Below are 18,541 nucleotides of genomic sequence, written 5' to 3' on the forward strand. Positions count from 1 at the left end.
ACAACGGCTTCGCCTCCGAGTCATTTACTTTAAAGAGAGGAGTAAGACAAGGCTGCCCTTTGTCTGGCTTGTTGTTCATTTTAGCCGCAGAATTACTGTCTTGCTCAATAAGAGCTGATGAACATATAAAGGGAATTCGAGTCCTAAACAAAGAAATAAAATTATCTCAATATGCCGATGACACCACCTCCTTTTGCAAAGATAAAGAGTCGCTTGGGAAACTGTTAGAGTTATTAGACCTATTTAAAGATTGCAGCGGTTTAAAGCTTAACCAAAGTAAATCTGAAGCAATGTGGCTTGGAAAAAACCCAAATAGGACTGATACACTATTTGGAGTTCAGTGGCCACAAAGGCCTATCTCCGCCTTAGGGATATCATTCTCTTACAATCTAAAACTTTGCGAACAGGAAAATTTTTCACAAAAGATATGTAAAATTCAAAAGCTGTTTAATATATGGTCTCAAAGAGATCTCTCACTTTATGGCAAGATAACAATCGCCAAAACATTAGGGCTATCGAAACTTATCTTTGTAAGTTCGTGCATACATACACCGCCTCATTATATAGATATCACTAATAGATTGATTACAGATTTTGTCTGGAATAACAAGAAACCAAAGATAAAAAGGGATACTCTTATAGGTCCAAAAGAAAGAGGAGGGCTGGATTTACCAGAATTTGAGACTATATCCAAGTCGTTACAAAGTGCTTGGGTTCAAAGAATGAAGAATGGTGTAGAGGATCAGTGGATGTTAATTCCTTTATTTTATTTGAAAAATGTTGGAGGGCCATTTATTTTTGATTGTGATTATGATGTAAAATTTCTAGGCCTAAACAACTTACCAATCTTTTACGCTGATGTTTTTAACACCTGGGCGGAAGTCCGAGAGCAAACTTCGGACAATGAAATCTGTGTTGAGAATGTAATCTTATGGAATAATAAGCATATTTTAATAGACGGTAAATCAGTATATTGGAAAGAATGGCATGAAGCTGGTATACTTAGAATTAAAGACCTACTAGATGAAAAAAACAGATTCCTCACACTTAATAAGTTTCTTTTAAAAACTGGCCTCAAGGCGCCTTTTACTAAGTTATTTGGTTTAATATCAGCTATACCTTATAGATGGAAGTGCGCTTTGAGACCGGGATTTATCATGAACAATCAAGATATGGAACAAAATACAACTAAGGAAATTAACGTGGTTACTAGCAAGAAGGTTCGCAATATACTTATTCAAAGGAAATTTGTAGAACCGTTGGCTAGCCTTCGACTATGCAGGCAAGGATTGGACAGTTCCAAACTTAGTTCTATTTATATGCTTCCATTTAAAATAACTAAAGAAACAAAATTAAGCATATTTCAATATAACATTGTTCATAATATTCTTCCACATGGGGTTCTGTTACACAGAATGAAAATCGTAAACTCTCCTCTCTGCATACATTGTGATTCCCTAGAAACGCTCTCCCATATGCTAGTTAACTGTATAGTAATTCAAAAGTTTTGGTTTGAAGTAATTAGCTGGTGGAAAACTCACAGTGGTGAATGTTTGCTATTTGATGACTTAAGTATAATGTATGGCTATAATCCCGAAGATCCTAAAAGGCAATTCCTTAACTATTATATCCTTCTTGGCAAGAGACATATCTTCCTGCAAAGGAGCGAAATTAAACCCCCAAGCTTTGATCACTTTCTTGAATTCGTTAAAGACAAGTTAATTGTACAAAGATCGATTTTTTATTCCAAAGGACAAAAAGCAAAATTTCTTTCACAATGGAAGCCTCTCCTCTCCTTACTGTAAATGATTATAATCTAATCTACGTATGCGTGAAGCAAGCCTGGTTGCAGTGTATGTTGTATTAATCGTTGGAATCTTAATTCTTAATTGTAATTTTTTGTAACCTTAAATTTTGTAGTGAAAGTGTTGTAAGTGATGTAGTGGTAATAAAGATCTCTGTTTAAAAAAAAAAAAATAAAATAAAATAATTGACCATGTAATTCATGGTGCCGCAAAAATCCAAACTTCAAGAAAGGCAAAATTAACCTACCTGTCAACAAACTCTAATTTCGCATCTTCACCCACAGCAAGAAAGCCGAAACTTGAGAATGCTAATCAGTAAATCACGATATCTTTCATTATTCAACGTATTCTTTTTCTCAACGAAATATTTTATCATTTTTTGAAAAGTCGCAGCCCAAGGGCATCGCGGACTTGCGCGGACCAATGACCACATACTGTACTTGACAACGTTGCACCTTTCTTAAGTTAGTGTACTTTCTTTCTCTGTTCCTATTATAGTGTTCATGTCTGCAGTGTTAAAGGATTTTTAGGATTCCTGTGATGTCCAGGCTGATTGAGGTAAGAAAAATTCATTACCGTATTTACCCGCGGATAGGCCGCACTTTTTTCCCGAAAAAATGGGACCGAAACTAGGGTTGTGGCCCATACGCGGGTACAAGCGTTTTGACACCTCATTAATATGCAAGAGATCTCACGGTCATACACTAAATTGGCGTTTTAATGTTTGCTTTCAATTGTTACTAACTTACAACACATACAACTAAACACTAAGTCCATATCTTCGAAGAATCTTGATTTTGTCTTTAAGTATTCTGTATATAAAATGTTAGCAAAAAGGCGTTTCAGTATATAGTTTGAATATTGTCACGTTCATGTAGAAATTATTGCCAAAAATAAATCTGACTTGATACGCATTAGCTGTTGTTGATTTCAAACTTTGGTTTATTTATCCTGGTACTCGACCTCACTATTTTTTTTTCCCATGAAAACCATTGAAAGTTTGGGGTGCGGCCTATACGCGGGTGCGGCCTATTTGCGGGTAAATACGGTATTTGTTAGCTATAGTGTTGGTCAAGTGAAGGTTGATTTTTCTTGGTATCTTACAAGTTGTAAGGTTTGAGGTGTGAGAATTAGTTCTAGTTGTGGTTTTGAATGTTGGTGGAGGGATGTTAATCATGTCAGACTCTGGATCAGGGAAGGTTTGATTTGAACCCCCTCTTTTCCTTCTCTTGATTTTTAACTCAAAAAAAAACCTGTAAAGCCTGTTTTGCCAGGTTCTCGTTATGCGTAGGGGAAGAAACTTTTCCTTGGGGGGTGGGGGGGAATTTAAAGGAAGTTTGATTGTGCTGCTGAAACCCTTCGATTCTGACCCTGTTTAAAGGCAAAATGCATTCAAATATTATTGCAACCCTGTTTAAGACACTAAATAGTGAAATTGAATCCTTTTTTTGATCCCATAAACCTCTACCATGCAGAGTACACATTCCGAGTGAGCCAAACATGGAAGCCCCCACCACCCCCAACCCCCCGCCGAGTGCGTCTGTCTATCTTTAAACTCCTAAGGAAACCATTTTCCATATATAGAGGCGAAGAAACAATGCAATTGTTAATGACGACATATTGTCAAGACATCATGACTAATTTCAGTTGCGTACGTGATAGATCCACTGTTTACCCATTTTTCCGGGCAGTTTTTTGAAATATGCCCAAACTTACTTGTCAACCATTTAAAGTTTTCATGCTAAAAAAAAATTTCACTACAATATCGTTCAAGAGCAATACTAAATTCTCAGTGATTCTAATAGTGCGTAATTAAACATTCCTTTTGTATGTTACCAAGCACAAATTGTAAGACGGATAATACATAACTATAAATGTATTCTGAGTATTTTTTCTGTCTTTTTGCGTTTTTTCCTTTTATGCAACAGGCATGATCTGTAACATCTAAAAGATGAAACGTGATCTAAGACGTCAAAAAATTATTTCATAGAAAACGATCTCAAAAGATCGTGTGCATTATCAGAAATTACAGGAAACTATGTAGTTTTTTCAAAAATATAATTGTTTCTTCTAAGGGATAACATATACGTAAGCAAAAAAATGGTAAAGAAAAAATTTGAATAGTATTTCTTTATGAGCTTTAATTCTAAATATCTGGTAAAAAGGCACCATTATCAAACTTACTAAAAATCTAATATAGATTTTACTGAGAACATATTTTTTTTCCGAGTTTTGTGGCTCACAGCCACTTTGATCTTAGTCAAGAAACTATTGCTCACTTTACCTCTCCTCTCAAAGGTCTTTAATTTTGTGTTTTTTTTTTAAACTGGCTACATACCATTGGGAACAATGCTGTGGGGGACTAGTGTCCCATCCACGGAGGGGTGGGGGAAGTTGGGCTCAGAATACTTCTTGGCAATAGACCTTTTTACTAATACAGCGGCCATATTGAATTAATTTGATTTAAGGAGTATTATAGGATGCCCAGGGGGCATGAGCACATTTCGTTTGTATTTTTGAGCACTTTTCTGGACATTTTTTCGTAAAGTTTTCTTAGAATAAGATTTTAATGGGAAAAAATATCCTTGTGCTGTGTTTGGATGTAATAATGATTGCCTTTTTCCCGAGAAATATACAGTGAAAGACCATATTTCTAATACCATACATGCCAACCCTCCCGGATTATCCAGGAGTCTCCCGGCTACGACACCAATCTCCCGGTCTCCCTTTACGGGTCGCTTTATCTCCCGGATAAAATCATCTTTTGAGCTTTTCGGTGCCTTAGTTTGAAGTTTAGCCCATTTTTAGTTCAAAACTTGAATTTTTCTTGTTCGTAATACTGTTTCTGAGGCAGTTTACACCTATTTAGTCACTGACAAAGATTATTTCTGGCATCAAAACCAGTTGATACGAAGCCGTCGGAACGGGTCTTCTGATTGGTCAATAACTTCACTTCCGTTGCAGCGGTTGCAAATTTTTCATTGGTCAATAAAGAATAGTTCTTTGGCGCATATTTAAAAGTTCATTGAATGAGTCGCGTAGGAGATTTGTGGCGAAAATTTACCGAAAATTTAGTCAATTTTGATGATTCGCTGTTCCTTTAATGATCAGTTGGAGCAACCGGGGGCAGGGCTCTTGCCCGAATTGCGCGACGGTGTATTTTAACCGCTCGAAACCAATACAATGCAGCAATTGCGGCTACCATTTGGGAGGTTCAGCCGCGGCCAAGATACCAAAATTGTCTTGCCCGGTGGCAGTCCACATTCATGGTGGACTGTACTCTGTGCGAACAAGCACCAGGGACGATAGATGTTTCGTTTACAAAGAATGCGACAACTGGATATGCCTACACTCAAAATGCAAGGACATCCGTGCCATGTATGTATCAAGCAACCGGTCAGATGAATTTTCTTGCCAGCACCTAAAGCACGTGGCAGAGAGCGTGGAAGCCAGTGGCATTTTTTCTCTCTCCGAAGACAAAATATCTTCTTACCCGTGCGATTCTGCTACAAAAGAAATGCTGAAGAACGTGGTTGTTCCCGCAGGTCATCAGGCTGTGTATAAAGTCTCTGACCGTACTTTTGTTGTTTATTGTCCACCAAGTGCCACTAACACTCTTGGCTTTTGCCACGTGAAGGCTGAGGATGGCAAGAATGGAAAATACCACAAGTGTTGCTGTAAAGGCTTTCTTGCGAAGGGAAAGCAGGAGAAATCTCGGGCCATTTGTGACCATCTTCATGTCCTTTTTTGCTGCACAGAGCTGCACAATACTGTTAATTCTTCAACAACAGTACTATCAAATTCAGCAGCTGCTCCTGCAGCTGCTCCTTCCTCTGAATCTACATCTTCACTAAGCGAAGACCCTCAGCATGCCGTTTCAACTTCACCAGCTGCTCCTTCCTCCTCCGAATCTATCTCTCCACTAAGTGAAGACCCTCAACAACCCGTTTCAAGGGCATCTACGTTGCAACTGTATGCAAACGAGAAGTTGCCATACCGTTACTCAACGCAATTCCTTAATCTGGTCAGCCGCAAAGATGCTGCAACTCATCTTTCTTGTTCTGGGCTGCAGGGTTGGCCATCCATATTTGAGGTAGCTGATGCATCCTGTCGACTCTGTGGAAATCCTTTGGGTCAATCCAAGGTTCACTCTGGTTCGAGAGGAGGCAGTGTGTTGTACAGCAATTTGAACCCCTTTAAAAAGGTGGTTGTCAGAGTAAAAGAATGCAGCTCGTCTTTGTGTAAGGCGATGCATCGTGTTTTTCCAACTGAGGAAGGTTAGTTATTTAAATATGTACCGGTATATGCTTCATATGTTATCACAGGCTTCCCAAGCTCACTTACGAGTGTTTTTCCTTCTCACAAGACTATCGGTGGGTGTGCAATTATTTTTCCAAACCAACTCTTGGAGGCCTGTTGAAACACATGATAGTTATTCATGGAAACATTTGAAGCAAAAAAGTGTTCAATTTTTAATTAGGATCAGGTCATAACCTTTTTAGTTCCTCCACTGGTGAGGGGAAAAAATGAGAGTTCAGTGCTTAATTTGCCAATGTTTAGGATCCTTTTACTCATAACTTCTCTATAATGATTATTTCAATTCATGAGTTCTCTTTGTTGGCTTAACTGTCACCTTGAGCAATCCCTACAAAAATTTGGGCTCGATCAGTGTTCAATCAATAATAAATATATTTTTGCTTTTCTAGGGCTCTTCAATGTTAGTGATAAGATTCTCATTTCCTTTGACATACTTCTGGAGTGGAGAGAGCTATTTAGAAGAGGTTGTCCAGTATTAAACTTCATTGAAGCCAAAACAGATCTTCTTGTCATGAAACTTAACAAGGTAGATGTAATAAACTATTGTGGCATATGAAATGACATAATATTAGAATCGGACTTAAGGTTATCAAACTTTTAATAGGTAGATCTCAAGATAATAACTCTTTAATGCTCATATTACACCAAAAGTATTATTTGAATTGATCAATCAATACCTATAAAACTTCAGAAACATCCAGTGAATGATTAATTATTAATTATTTAATTTGATTTTGGTTTATAGGATCAATGCCCAACCATGGAGAAGATCAGGTATTACAATGAGTTGTTATACAATGGGTTCTGGTGCTTTGAGATGATGACTGAAAGGAACTTGTCTGAAGCTGTTTGTGGGATATGCGGTGTAATTGGAGAGGTGTATTTGGGTGACGGAAATGAAAAGAATTGCTGTAGTAATTCAAAGGTAGAGTGTACACATGTGTTCAGATATATTTACGTGTAATATTATTTGTATGGCCAGGAACTTGTTTTAAGCTTTAATAAAGTATATCAACATTTTGGATTTTCACACAAATGCGTAAAATCACGTGTCATAATGTCAGATGTCAGTTGCTGTGCAGATAATTAATCTTCATAGGCCACGTGCAATGACATAAAATGTCGTCCTTGTTAGTATTTTGTATATAAAGAATACTAATGAGGATGAAATTTTGAAATAAAGAATCTTAATGATGCAAGGTAAAATTTGCTTCTCACTCTCCCAAGACTGAACTCAAATGCAGCCCCCAGGCTTTTTTGTTTGACAGTGTTTTACCAATAATGGATTTAAGCAGACGTGATAGGTTGTTGAGCTCATTAACTACTTACGATTTTTTAACATTGTCTTATATTTGTATGCAGTGTTATGTCTTTAATTTATAATCTATCATTAATTTTGCTCTTTTATTTGATTTGAATTTTGCTATGGTTTGCCAGATTGTATATCCCAGTGATGGTGTTCCACTTAAGGAAATGATGGGCCTAGAAGATTTTCTCCAAAAACTCAAGTTGCATCTCATGGAGAAAGTAATTTACACCAAGGCCAACAATGATTTAATCGGAAGTAAACAAGGGTACATAGTACGTCGTTCAGTCTTTTTATTATCCGAGGACTGTGAATAGTGTTTCAATATTGTTTAGCTGGCACAAAAACTTCGAAGGAGTTGTAAAGTCATGGTGACACAAAAGGCGAACTTGAGCGAAATATTAACTCAAATTAGTATCACGTTAAAAAAATATGTTATTGACCGTTTCATCTATTTACATTAGGTCACAACATGCAAAGGATTTTATTCTTTTCAGTTAGAGAAAAATACCAAGAGAAAAATCTTAAAGCTGAGTATCTTTTATCTTGTGGAAAAAATAATGCGTTTAACATGAAAACGGTTTTCAAGTACACTGTAGACTGCAAATTAGGATCGTCTCAGTGTAATCAATGAGGCCCATGGGTCGAGATCAATGGGCAGTTGGCTGTCTGTTTTAGTAAACTTCTCGATTTCATACAATACAATATTTCTGTCTAGTCGTTTAACAGCAGAAGCAGCCCAGTGAATTCACCTTTTGGCGAGTCTAGTTATAGATTGATTTAAGTGAGATAGTGCAGTTTGTGAAAGCTTCCATAATAATTGTGATAAGTGTACACTTAAAAATATCAACCCTCTTTAATTTGTGGTCAGTAACTTTTTGATTGCTAAGGGAACTGTCCCCTGAATGCAAAGATTATTTTCTTGGACCAAATTTTGTGTCCCCTGAATGAAGGTGTCCCTTGAATAGAAGTGTCCCAAAGGAGAGGTTCCACCGTTTTATGAAAGCGATTCAATCAATCACAACTATAAGGTAAATGTTCACGGCTTGCACTTCCTAACTGTTTGTTACTGCTAGTATTTGTGCAAATATCAATAATTGAAAAAAGAAAATTATCTGTGTGATCATATTAGACTCGCACCTGTTAAGGACCCCAGTCATGTCAGACTGAGGCAACTGGTCACCTGACCTGTGAAAGTTGGCAACAATCTCTCTCTTTCTGACTGATTCAAGAACAAATTTGAGGGCTGGTTGGTGATATATGAATCTCCAGGGGTTGGCAGGGCTGCAGACTCTGGATTAGCAGAGGACTGATTTGAGCCCTTTCTGTGCTTCACTTGATTCTCTTAGACAAGAAACTTTCTTTTATATTACCTCTCCCCTCTTAGTTCTTTGATTTTGTGTTTACTGACAGCATATTGCAGGGAGCAAAGTTGTGATCAACTACATAGAGCATATCCTATCCTGGTGGGGGTGGGGGGTAAAACTCCCTTTGTGCTTCATGCTCTTGGAATGAAGATAATCTCTTGCTGTGGGGGCCCATTGGCTTGTTTTAAGTATCTCTATATTCCATTGAAATGCTGAGTGAAAAACTGATGAGTTTGCTGATCCCTCTCAAGAAATGAAATGGGCAGTTTTCAGTGTGGTACTCAGGCAAAGCACTTGCAAAATTGTTGTTGAGGCACTTCAAGAAAAGAACCTCACCTTTAACATTTTTACTGCCAGGTCATCTCTCCCTTAATAAAAACTGTGGGATTCCCATTACATATAATGAAACTTGCTGCTCTAAGCCATTAAAAGGGGAACTTCCAAACTGAAGTTTTTAGCAGTATTGTACTGTTTTAATTTTTTTAAAAAAAATGTTTGTGTGCAAAATGCAAATTTTCCTTTGGAACTATGGAGATATCTGTATATGTACGTGTAATACCAGATGTACAGGTGGACCAAGCTTGGAATATGAGTATCTGTTTTACATTGTGTCCCTTATATGCAGTCGAAATTTAATGACTTGTGTATCCTGCGAGCAGGCTCTCTATTTGGGGGATATAGTGAAAAGTAAACGCTGCTCGCGGCTTTGCCACTCACTCGCACCTTCTCTCGCGGCTCGATTCGCTCGCCCAAATAGGAGGGCTTGCTTGCAGGCTATAACTTGTATGGAAAAATTGACACTAATATAGTTATGAATGTGTATGAATAGTCTAATTATCTTATCTCACTTTAGCTAAATGTTTCTTTACCTCCTCTGTGATCTACTAACAACAGTGATTGGAAAGACAAATCTTGAGTTTTACATCTTAATTACAGTTTCTATAGCTTACCAGTAGTAAAAAGCCTTTGTTACATGTATAAAACCCTTTGGTAAATTTGCTTCTCCCTTTTCAGGATTTGTCATCGTTTCCTAGCACAGCCTCTACATCACAGGAAGACCATGAAAACAGTTCAGGTTCCACTTCCTCCCGGAATTTGAGAGTAACTCTGTTAAGCAGTGAATGGAGATTAACAAAAGGAGGCTTGTCAACCATCAACCGAGAGCTGGCCATTCAGTTGGCTAAACACCCCAGCGTGGAGGTCAGTGTTTATCTCCCCAAGTGCAGCGAGGAAGATAAACAAGTTGCTGCAAGTCACAATGTTCATCTCATTGAAGCAGAGGAAATGGCAGGTTATGACAACCCAGTTGACTGGTTGTCCTCTCTACCAGAAGACCATGCTGTGGACTTTGTGATAGGACATGGGGCCATTCTTGGTCGGCAAGTGCAGTTTATTAAGCGTCATTGTAACTGCAAGTGGATTCAGGTTGTTCATACAGCTCCTGAAGAGCTCGGTATATTCAAGTCCTACACAGATGCCATTTCAAGAGGGGAGAAAAAGCACCAGGCTGAGGTGAAACTCTGTGAAAAAGCTGATCAAGTTGTAGCAGTTGGACCCAAGCTGGCTGAAGCTTTCTCAGGTTATCTCCGTGCCTGTGGAAAAGATCAAGATGTTCTCAACCTTACCCCAGGCATCTTCTCAGAGTTTTCTGATGTAAAGCAAGCCACTGAAGAAAGGAAAACATTCAGTGTTTTAGTATTTGGACGTGGTGACAATGAAGACTTTCAACTGAAAGGATATGACATCGCTGCTCGTGCTATTGCTGAGTTGAAAGACGAGCCACAGCCCTATAAGCTCTTGTTTGTTGGAGCTCCAAGTGGAGAAGAGGAGAAAGTAAAAGATTCGTTACTTAAGCAAGGCATTGATCCCAGTCAACTAACTGTACGTTGTTTTAATGAAAGCAGAGAGCAGTTAGCCCGGTTGTTTTGCGAAGTTGATCTTGCTATAATGCCATCACGAACTGAGGGCTTTGGTCTAGCCGCCCTTGAGGCTTTATCTGCTGGTCTGCCTGTGCTGGTTAGTGGGAACTCTGGTCTTGGCGAGGCCTTACAGGAAGTTTTGATTGGTTCAAATTGTGTGGTGGAATCAGAAGATCCTAAAGATTGGGCCAATGCAATCAAAGCTGTTCGGAAGAAAAAAAGGAAGCTGCGACTGAGAGAGGCCAAGCTTCTTCAAGGAGAGTATGCCGAGATGTACAGCTGGCAGGATCACTGTAATAGACTTGCGGAACGAATGCTTGCCATTTCTCAAGGTAACAGGTTCACTCTTTAATTCAAATTGGTCTTGATATTGTGTAATCTGCTGGCATCAGGAAATGTAAGTTCACGCAATTACAATGACAACATTAGTGAAAACTTCACAACGACAAATTTGTCTATCTCTTTTAATAACCCCACCAGAGAAGTCCGCCTACATCTGTAAATTTGCCAATTTCAGAGAGTTTGAAAATCGCGATACCTTTCAACGTCTTATTCCCGACCCTGAGGGTCAAAAGTAAATAATAGTACTGTATTGCTTCTCTTTTTGTAGGTCCCACTTTAAATGAGCAGAATGTATCTTTTAAAGCCACCGTGATCTGCCAAGATGAAAAACCCTCTCCTTCTGAAAAACGTCTTCATAAAGGTATAGTTGAAGCTTAGAAACATGAACAATATATCCACAAGAGCAATTCATTGTTTTCTGTGTAGGAAGGTCTGAGAGATGTACTTTAGTCTATTTGGGTTTAATGATTATTCCTTACGGGGATGTTAAATAAACAAGAAATGGTCGAAGCATCGAACGAGACTCGCTTAAGACTGACTTACAAGGTCACAACAGTTTCACACTGGTTACAGGTTAACAAAGTGAGATGCCGACAAAATATGCTCGTTTGACAGCAAAAGGAAATTGCATTTTAAGGGCCTGTTTACAAGGAGAGAGGGTTACCCTTGTGGTAGGGTTACCCTAGCAAGCGGGTTAAAGATAGACCGGGTTTACAAACAAAATTTCCACAGGCAGACTTACCCTATCACCTGGGTCAACTTTGCCTGCTGTACCGACGTCAGGGGGACCCAACGTCAATTTTCGGAAAATATCTGTTGGAAAGACGATTTGAGTTTTAGAATTTTCAGAACATTTGTTGTAAAATTTCTTGCCTGTCTGCCTCTCCTAGAATTTTCTAACATCCAAAAAATGGTATAATTGCCCATTTTTACGGGATTTTTACCCTAAAAATAGGGGATAAAAATATGCCTATATCTACCGATTAAATACTAAAATGCGTTTAACAATGCTATGTTTAAGTGGTTTTGAAGTATATTCTCGTTGGGTGTCCCTGCGACGTGTCTCGTCACGTGTGACCACATAAGACTAAAATAAACATTCTTTGTAACTTCTACGATGTGAAAGAAAACTTGAAGATCTCTGTGGAAAACCTGATAAATTCACGGAAATACGGGAAAATATTATCATCGTATACAGGAAATGCCGTATATTGTTCAGATGTTTATAATTTCGCTCCGAAATTGGATAACTCCGTCCAAATGTTAAGATTATTGGTCACGCTTGACGCAGGACAAGGCAGGTAGGGTAATCCTCTTGTTAGGGTAAACCTAGCACTCAAGTAGGTTTACCCTAGCCCTAGGGTAACCGTCTCTGCTTTGTAAGTACGTCGTTTAAAAAAAGAAGAAATGTGCGATTGCTCGGGTAACCCTCCTACAAGGGTACCCCTAGCACCAGGGTTACCCTCCCTCTTTGTAAACAGGGGCAAACATAGAGGCTTGGTCATTTTGTATACGTTATTTTAAGTGAAATGTTCAGCTTGGGACTTCTAAATGCTGGCCATTGGCGCGGTGTAGTTTAGAGGTGATCGCCCCATTCCACAATCCAGGTACCTTTTGCCTTGAAATTCTGGAATTCGGAATGCATCGGATGGAATGTGGAATCCCGCTAACGATTGGAAGACGGGGGAGGGGGGTATTAACTAGTCTTAAGTGTCATGGGTGGGGAGGATGACTGAGTTCTTGTTTCTTGGACTTGGCTGTCTAGAGACTGAGTGCAGGCACCTTGTATCAAATCCAGTCAGATATGAACTATGTATTTTTTATTATGTTTTCAGCAGAAAATCTTGACATCCGGATTGATTTTGTCACTAGAGAGCAAGGAGCTTCACCAACCCAAAATGTTAATCTGGAGGAAAAAGTGGTGACAAAAATATATCCCTCTACACAAGAGGTTATGAATCTTATTACAGCTGAGCGTTTTAAAACCATCAACCCCTCAAATCCAGAGGAGGTAAATGGTTTTCTTCAGTATATGAAAGAGGTGCGCCAGCTATTGATTGTTGATGTTAAGACTGGAAGCTTGATAATCAAAGTGCAAGCTAGTTCGCCCCATATTCTTGATGAGTTGTGGAGAGACTATTGCACAGGCCATCTAACTGAAGTTGCGCAGAAGTATCTTGTGACAGAGGACATTCTAAAGGATTTGGGTCTTGATTCAGTACAACTTACTTTGACCATCAATGAAGAGGAGTACAGAGCTTACCGAAAACACTTACTAAGAAATGAAGGTTAGTATAAAGAATTTATTTTTCGCCTAGAAATTTAGACTACAATCTGATCAGAGACGGTTAACATTGCTGGTTATCAAATGCGTTTGCTTGTCTGGCGCGTCGTTTAATAGTTAACAAAATTAGAAACGTGAGACGAAACTTAAGCGTCTTATTTACGACGCGCCATACAAGAAAACGCATTTGATAACCAGCAATGTTAACCGTCTCTGATCGGATTCAAATCCCTACCAAAACGACTTATAAAGACACAGGAACAAAGGAAAATGCATCTTGTTATTTTATTAGCCAATAAAGCGTAAATACATCTATTTTTTGTATTAGGTAATACAGCGGTCGGGCTCCCTCTGTCCCTTTTTCCTTTTTTTCTTCTAAAAGGGAGGTCAGATTTTTGAACTCATATAACTGGTATAACTATTTCACTTCCAGTGCTTTTTTGGAAAACCGATCAAAATTTATTTCCTTAGAAATAATAGACCTTTTTAGCTTGTATGTTTTGTTTTCCCTATTCAGACCACGTGATGTTCTCCAGGGATTTTGCCTTTTGACTTTTCATTAATTATGCATACATATGCATGTGGATGCACGTGCATATGAAAACATACAAGCTAAAAAGGTCTATTAGGATACATGTCGAATGGGTGGTAATACTGTTAAATTTATCGGTTTCTCAAAAGTCATCTAGCTACAGTCGGAATTAAGCGTACTTCCTCCAAAATGAGTTGTACCAATATGCAGGCCACCACACCGTACAGTGCGAGCAATGCAAGTCAAGCGAGTTACATGTAGGGTGCGAGCCATATTTAACACAAAACTCGTCTTACATGGGCTTTTTAAAACACCCACCTTGCGACTTAACTCGACCGTCCCTAAAGAAACAATGGCCTCGAGATTAACAACTGTGTTGTACAATGGCAATCAGAACCTACTAGTTAGGGAAGCGAAAAACTGGTTAGGAAAATAGGGACGGACGGTCAAACTACAGCACAGTAAGCTTTTCCTAATTAGAAAAAGGTTTCCTTCAGACCACAACACTACAATCACCATCCTTTATCGAGTTCCATTAATCGCTGTCGTAATTCTCACTATATTTATCGTCATTGTCATCAACATAATAATCATTGTGAAAGGTTTGAACCCGGAAGTCATTCCATAAGTAGGTTGAGTATGATCGTGCGGGTGAACTTAGCCCTGAACAAGACTGTTGTTGACAGTGACTGACGTTTCGACAACCTGTTCTGTAGTGATCTTCAGAGTCAAAGTAAGTTGTATCACGTCAGTTGATGGTATTTTAAAACTCTGGTTATTGACCTGATTGGTCAATTAAGTTGCGATGTTATTGGTCGTCTGTCAGTTAAGCCGTGATGTTGTTGGCTATGAAGACTCGAGATGCCATTGGTGCGTTTCTATCGGTTTTTATCTGTCTGTTGTCGTTTTCGACTGTCCACATTAAAACGTTCGAAAACGATTGAATTGCACTTTGTGACGTAAGTTGGACTCGATGCGCATGCTACAAACACAAGCGCCTTTGATATTTTCGATCATCGTTTTCATTTTGATGCGTTTAAGACTGTCCATTCTAATAGGATATGTATGCGTTTTCGTTTTGATCCACTTCCTTGAACGTTTTTAATTCGATGCGTTTTCGATGAAAACGCTCAGCGCATTTATGTGGACGGAAGGCCTAAACGCATCGAATTATATGGCGTTTTCAAACGAAAACGCATTAACCTGGACAGGGCTTTAGTAGGCAAAACAAAAACTTTGCACGTGCATCACACTGTTTTGTACATTTCTTTGCCGTTTTTGCAGGACTACCAGGTGAAAATGCCTATTTTTTAAATTTCTTTTTCTGAACTTGGATAGGAATCCTAAGAATTCAACTCCAGGAGGATTCGCCAACTTTTGATGAAGTAAAAGGGTAGGAATAATCGCAATAAAGACTGAAAGAACGTAAATTCGCTTTTTAAGCGACGTTTTCGCTGCCATCGTGTCGTCGGATCGTAAAGTCCCTGTTGATGTAATTAAATGGCGGCTATGTTAGTGTCCTAAACCAATCCTGCGGGAGTTGAACTCTTTTCTTCTGCAAAAAGTTTCTTTTGTTCCAATAAATTTGCATAGATGCTGGCCACGTAAGCGAAAACGCTCTTTTTATGAATTTGTTTGTTGTCCTTTGTGCAACTGCAACTAATTCAATGCTTTAAAGAGAATGTTTGCACACAACGACAAGTGTTCCTCTCTCTTCTTGAATTGGGAAAGGGTCCCCAACAATTTAATTCAACTAGGAAAGTTGTTCTCTATATGACTAATTTGAGTGGATTGGTTAAACTCTTAAACTCTGTTTAAATCAACGGGTGTACGACGTTGATAAAGAACTGTATCTATTTTTTGTAGTTCCCAGTACAGATGAGCAGAATTTATCTAAGAAATCCCCTGTGATCTGTCAAGATGTAAAAGCCTCTTCTTCTGCAAAACGTCATCATAAAGGTACACTTAAGTTGAAGCTTTGTCCGTTGACTTACAAACGAGCCCGTTTTTCCAAGATGGGTGATCCGACGTCTCTAGTGTAAAAACGGCCATTATTAGTAATGGATATACCTTTGTAAATGAACGCTATTCATGTGACCTCCAAATACCGAAATTAGGAACCTTAGAAATATCTGTCCTGCAACGACTTTGTTCGCTTTCAGCCCTAGGCAGGATAAGTTGTCATGGTATGTAGCGTTAAGAATATGTTGGTATGACTGTGGTGCTTATGCTCAGCGGTATTGCGCGCCAAGGGTGTGTGTGTGAACGAACATGGCAGAGATAGTTTAATTATATGAACACCAATGACATACCAGGTGAGCTTTCGCTTGAAAACATGATATTTTCACATGATAGGTGCATTACTTCTGGGGGAGTACCAGCCTCATTTAAAAATTTATTTTCGCCGTCGGGAAGACTTGAAAGTGCGGGGCTGATTTTAGCTCATTGTTGCGGCTCTATTGCCAACTATTGTAACGGGTCTGCAGACCTTGTGGTCTCAAAATTAGAAACGCAGCTCAACTGTAAAGTTTCATTGAGAAGGCTGTAAGCAACACTATTGTCGAGGAAGATTTACATTGAGAGGCTGCGGAAGATCGAAGCAAAAGACAGCTTCCCAAGAAGCGATGTAAGAAAGAAACGTCTCGAATCTGACGGTGAACTGCTGGAAAGGTTAATTCTCGAAAGGCCTTGTTGCAGAAAGCTCGAAAGTGGGTGACTCGTCGGACATAGAATCGGGAAGTGCTAGTATTGAAACATTTTATACACAGACGCCTGAGCAAGTAACACTTACACTCGCTGGACAAGATGCCGATATTTTGTTGAATTATTAGAGACCTTAAGATACCCCGAAATCGGTGTACGGGTAACGGGTAGCGCCATGTTTTTTTCATTTTGTGGTGACGTCATCGACCTTACCCGGTAGAACCAGCCGTTTTTCCGGGGTAGACACCAGTTTACCCGTAGAAGATTTACGAGTAGCTGCAAGTCCTACATGATGGAGAAACGAGTAAGTTTTTAAGACTTTTTAAGTACAAATGTAAATTGTATGACTCCTTGGCAATGTTATTGCAAGTCTGTTCAAATATTTTTGCCAAATTTGAATTTTAGCTGTAAAGAAAGCGCTTCAAAATGTATTGATTTTGGACCTCAAATGCGCAGGTTGAACTCTGAAACGATATCAATTTGTGGCGGTATTTGGGGGGATTTCAGAGAATTGCTCGAACGTTTGAGTTTCGCAAAAGAAATAGCATTGAAAAATTTAGCATGGGAGTCACTGTTGAAGTTGACAATCAAAGGAATTGTTTGGTGATGTGCCTCGATCAAATGGCGGGGTTTGCGATAACAAGCTTTCGGTCGAGGGACTTCCCGCCAAGTTTCTTAAAATCTTTCTATGATATATCAATAAGCTTATGTATGAATGAATTATTTGTTGCAGCTTGTTGTTAAGATATGAAGTGAAGAATTTGAGGGAGATTTTGTATGCATTAAGCGACATCCATGTACAAAGTTAATTTTGCGTGCTCGAACGAATGAAGAATGAAGAAGAAGCATATCATTGGTGTGCTTTCTAAAGAAAGAACATTCGTAAAGAAGAATTTTGGATACATTTGACAGACTTTTATAAACAATTCAGTCAACTTATTTCAGAGGAAAAAGAGCCAACCTCGCCGCCGCAGCCGCCATCTTTGTTAACAATCCTTACCAATCCCCGCGCGTTAATTCTTTGGGTATCTTAATCGAAGTAGTCACGCACATGAACATTTTACGTGTACGGTTACACTATCCGTACCCGTACACCGATATCGGGGTATTGTACAGTACCGGAAATGATCCCCAACCGCAAATGATCCCGAGACCGCAAATGATCCCCAAAATGGACCGCAAATGATCCTCGACCGCAAGTGATCCCTAAAGTCGACCGCAAATGATCCCGTGAAAACTTGAGGAATGGAATGGATTTTATGGGACTGATTACAAAAAAGGACTGATTATAAAAAAGAAACCTTTTTCTCTCGCCTTTTAAAGAAAAAGGGAAGGAGGACGCTACATCTCAGGTCAATTTATACAAGGCGAAAAAAAAAAAATGGAATAAATCTGAAAAGGTATGGTATTAACCGTATACTTCTTCCTTTGTCGATTGCTTCAATTTTCTTTCAAGAGTGTTTCGTCTTTTGAAAAATTTAAGACAGGCAGGACGTTACGCAGAAAAATTGTTTTAACGCCTAGAAGCTCAACTTTTCTATTGAGGAATACAAAGCCGGGCACCCTCTACCTAACAAGAGCTTTATTGACTTTACTGATCATTTTGAAAGCGTGAAATTAATCAGCCCAAGAGACTATAAAGGGGACAGAGAGGGCATCCCCCATATACACCCTATTCCATAGGTAATTCGTCTCGAGTTATTTTTAGAATCGGGATAAAGTTACCTCGCGCGAGGCGTGGATGTTTCGTGGAGGTTTCGCATGACCAAACGCCATGCAAAACATGTCGGGCGAGAGGCAACGAAAGCGTAAAAAGATCGAGGGCATTCCTGAATATTGAAGCGAAATGAGTCGGCGCTCACCTGGGAAAAAGGAATCGCTGGACTCTTCGACAACCCGTGAAATCAGTTTAACTCGAAGTTGTCGTAACCTCAGCGCTTTAATAAAATGAGAAATTTCGCCGGTC

The 18,541-nt window shown here is 39.1% G+C and overlaps 1 pseudogene; it reads left to right on the forward strand.

Annotated features, from left to right (window-relative positions):
• Window positions 1–2,302: 2,302 nt before the first annotated feature.
• The window catches only part of LOC140925045 (uncharacterized), a 28,763-nt pseudogene continuing 12,524 nt past the window's right edge, over window positions 2,303–18,541 (forward strand).

Source organism: Porites lutea, chromosome 14 (genome assembly GCF_958299795.1).
Source record: "Porites lutea chromosome 14, jaPorLute2.1, whole genome shotgun sequence".
NCBI classification, from domain to species: domain Eukaryota; kingdom Metazoa; phylum Cnidaria; class Anthozoa; order Scleractinia; family Poritidae; genus Porites; species Porites lutea.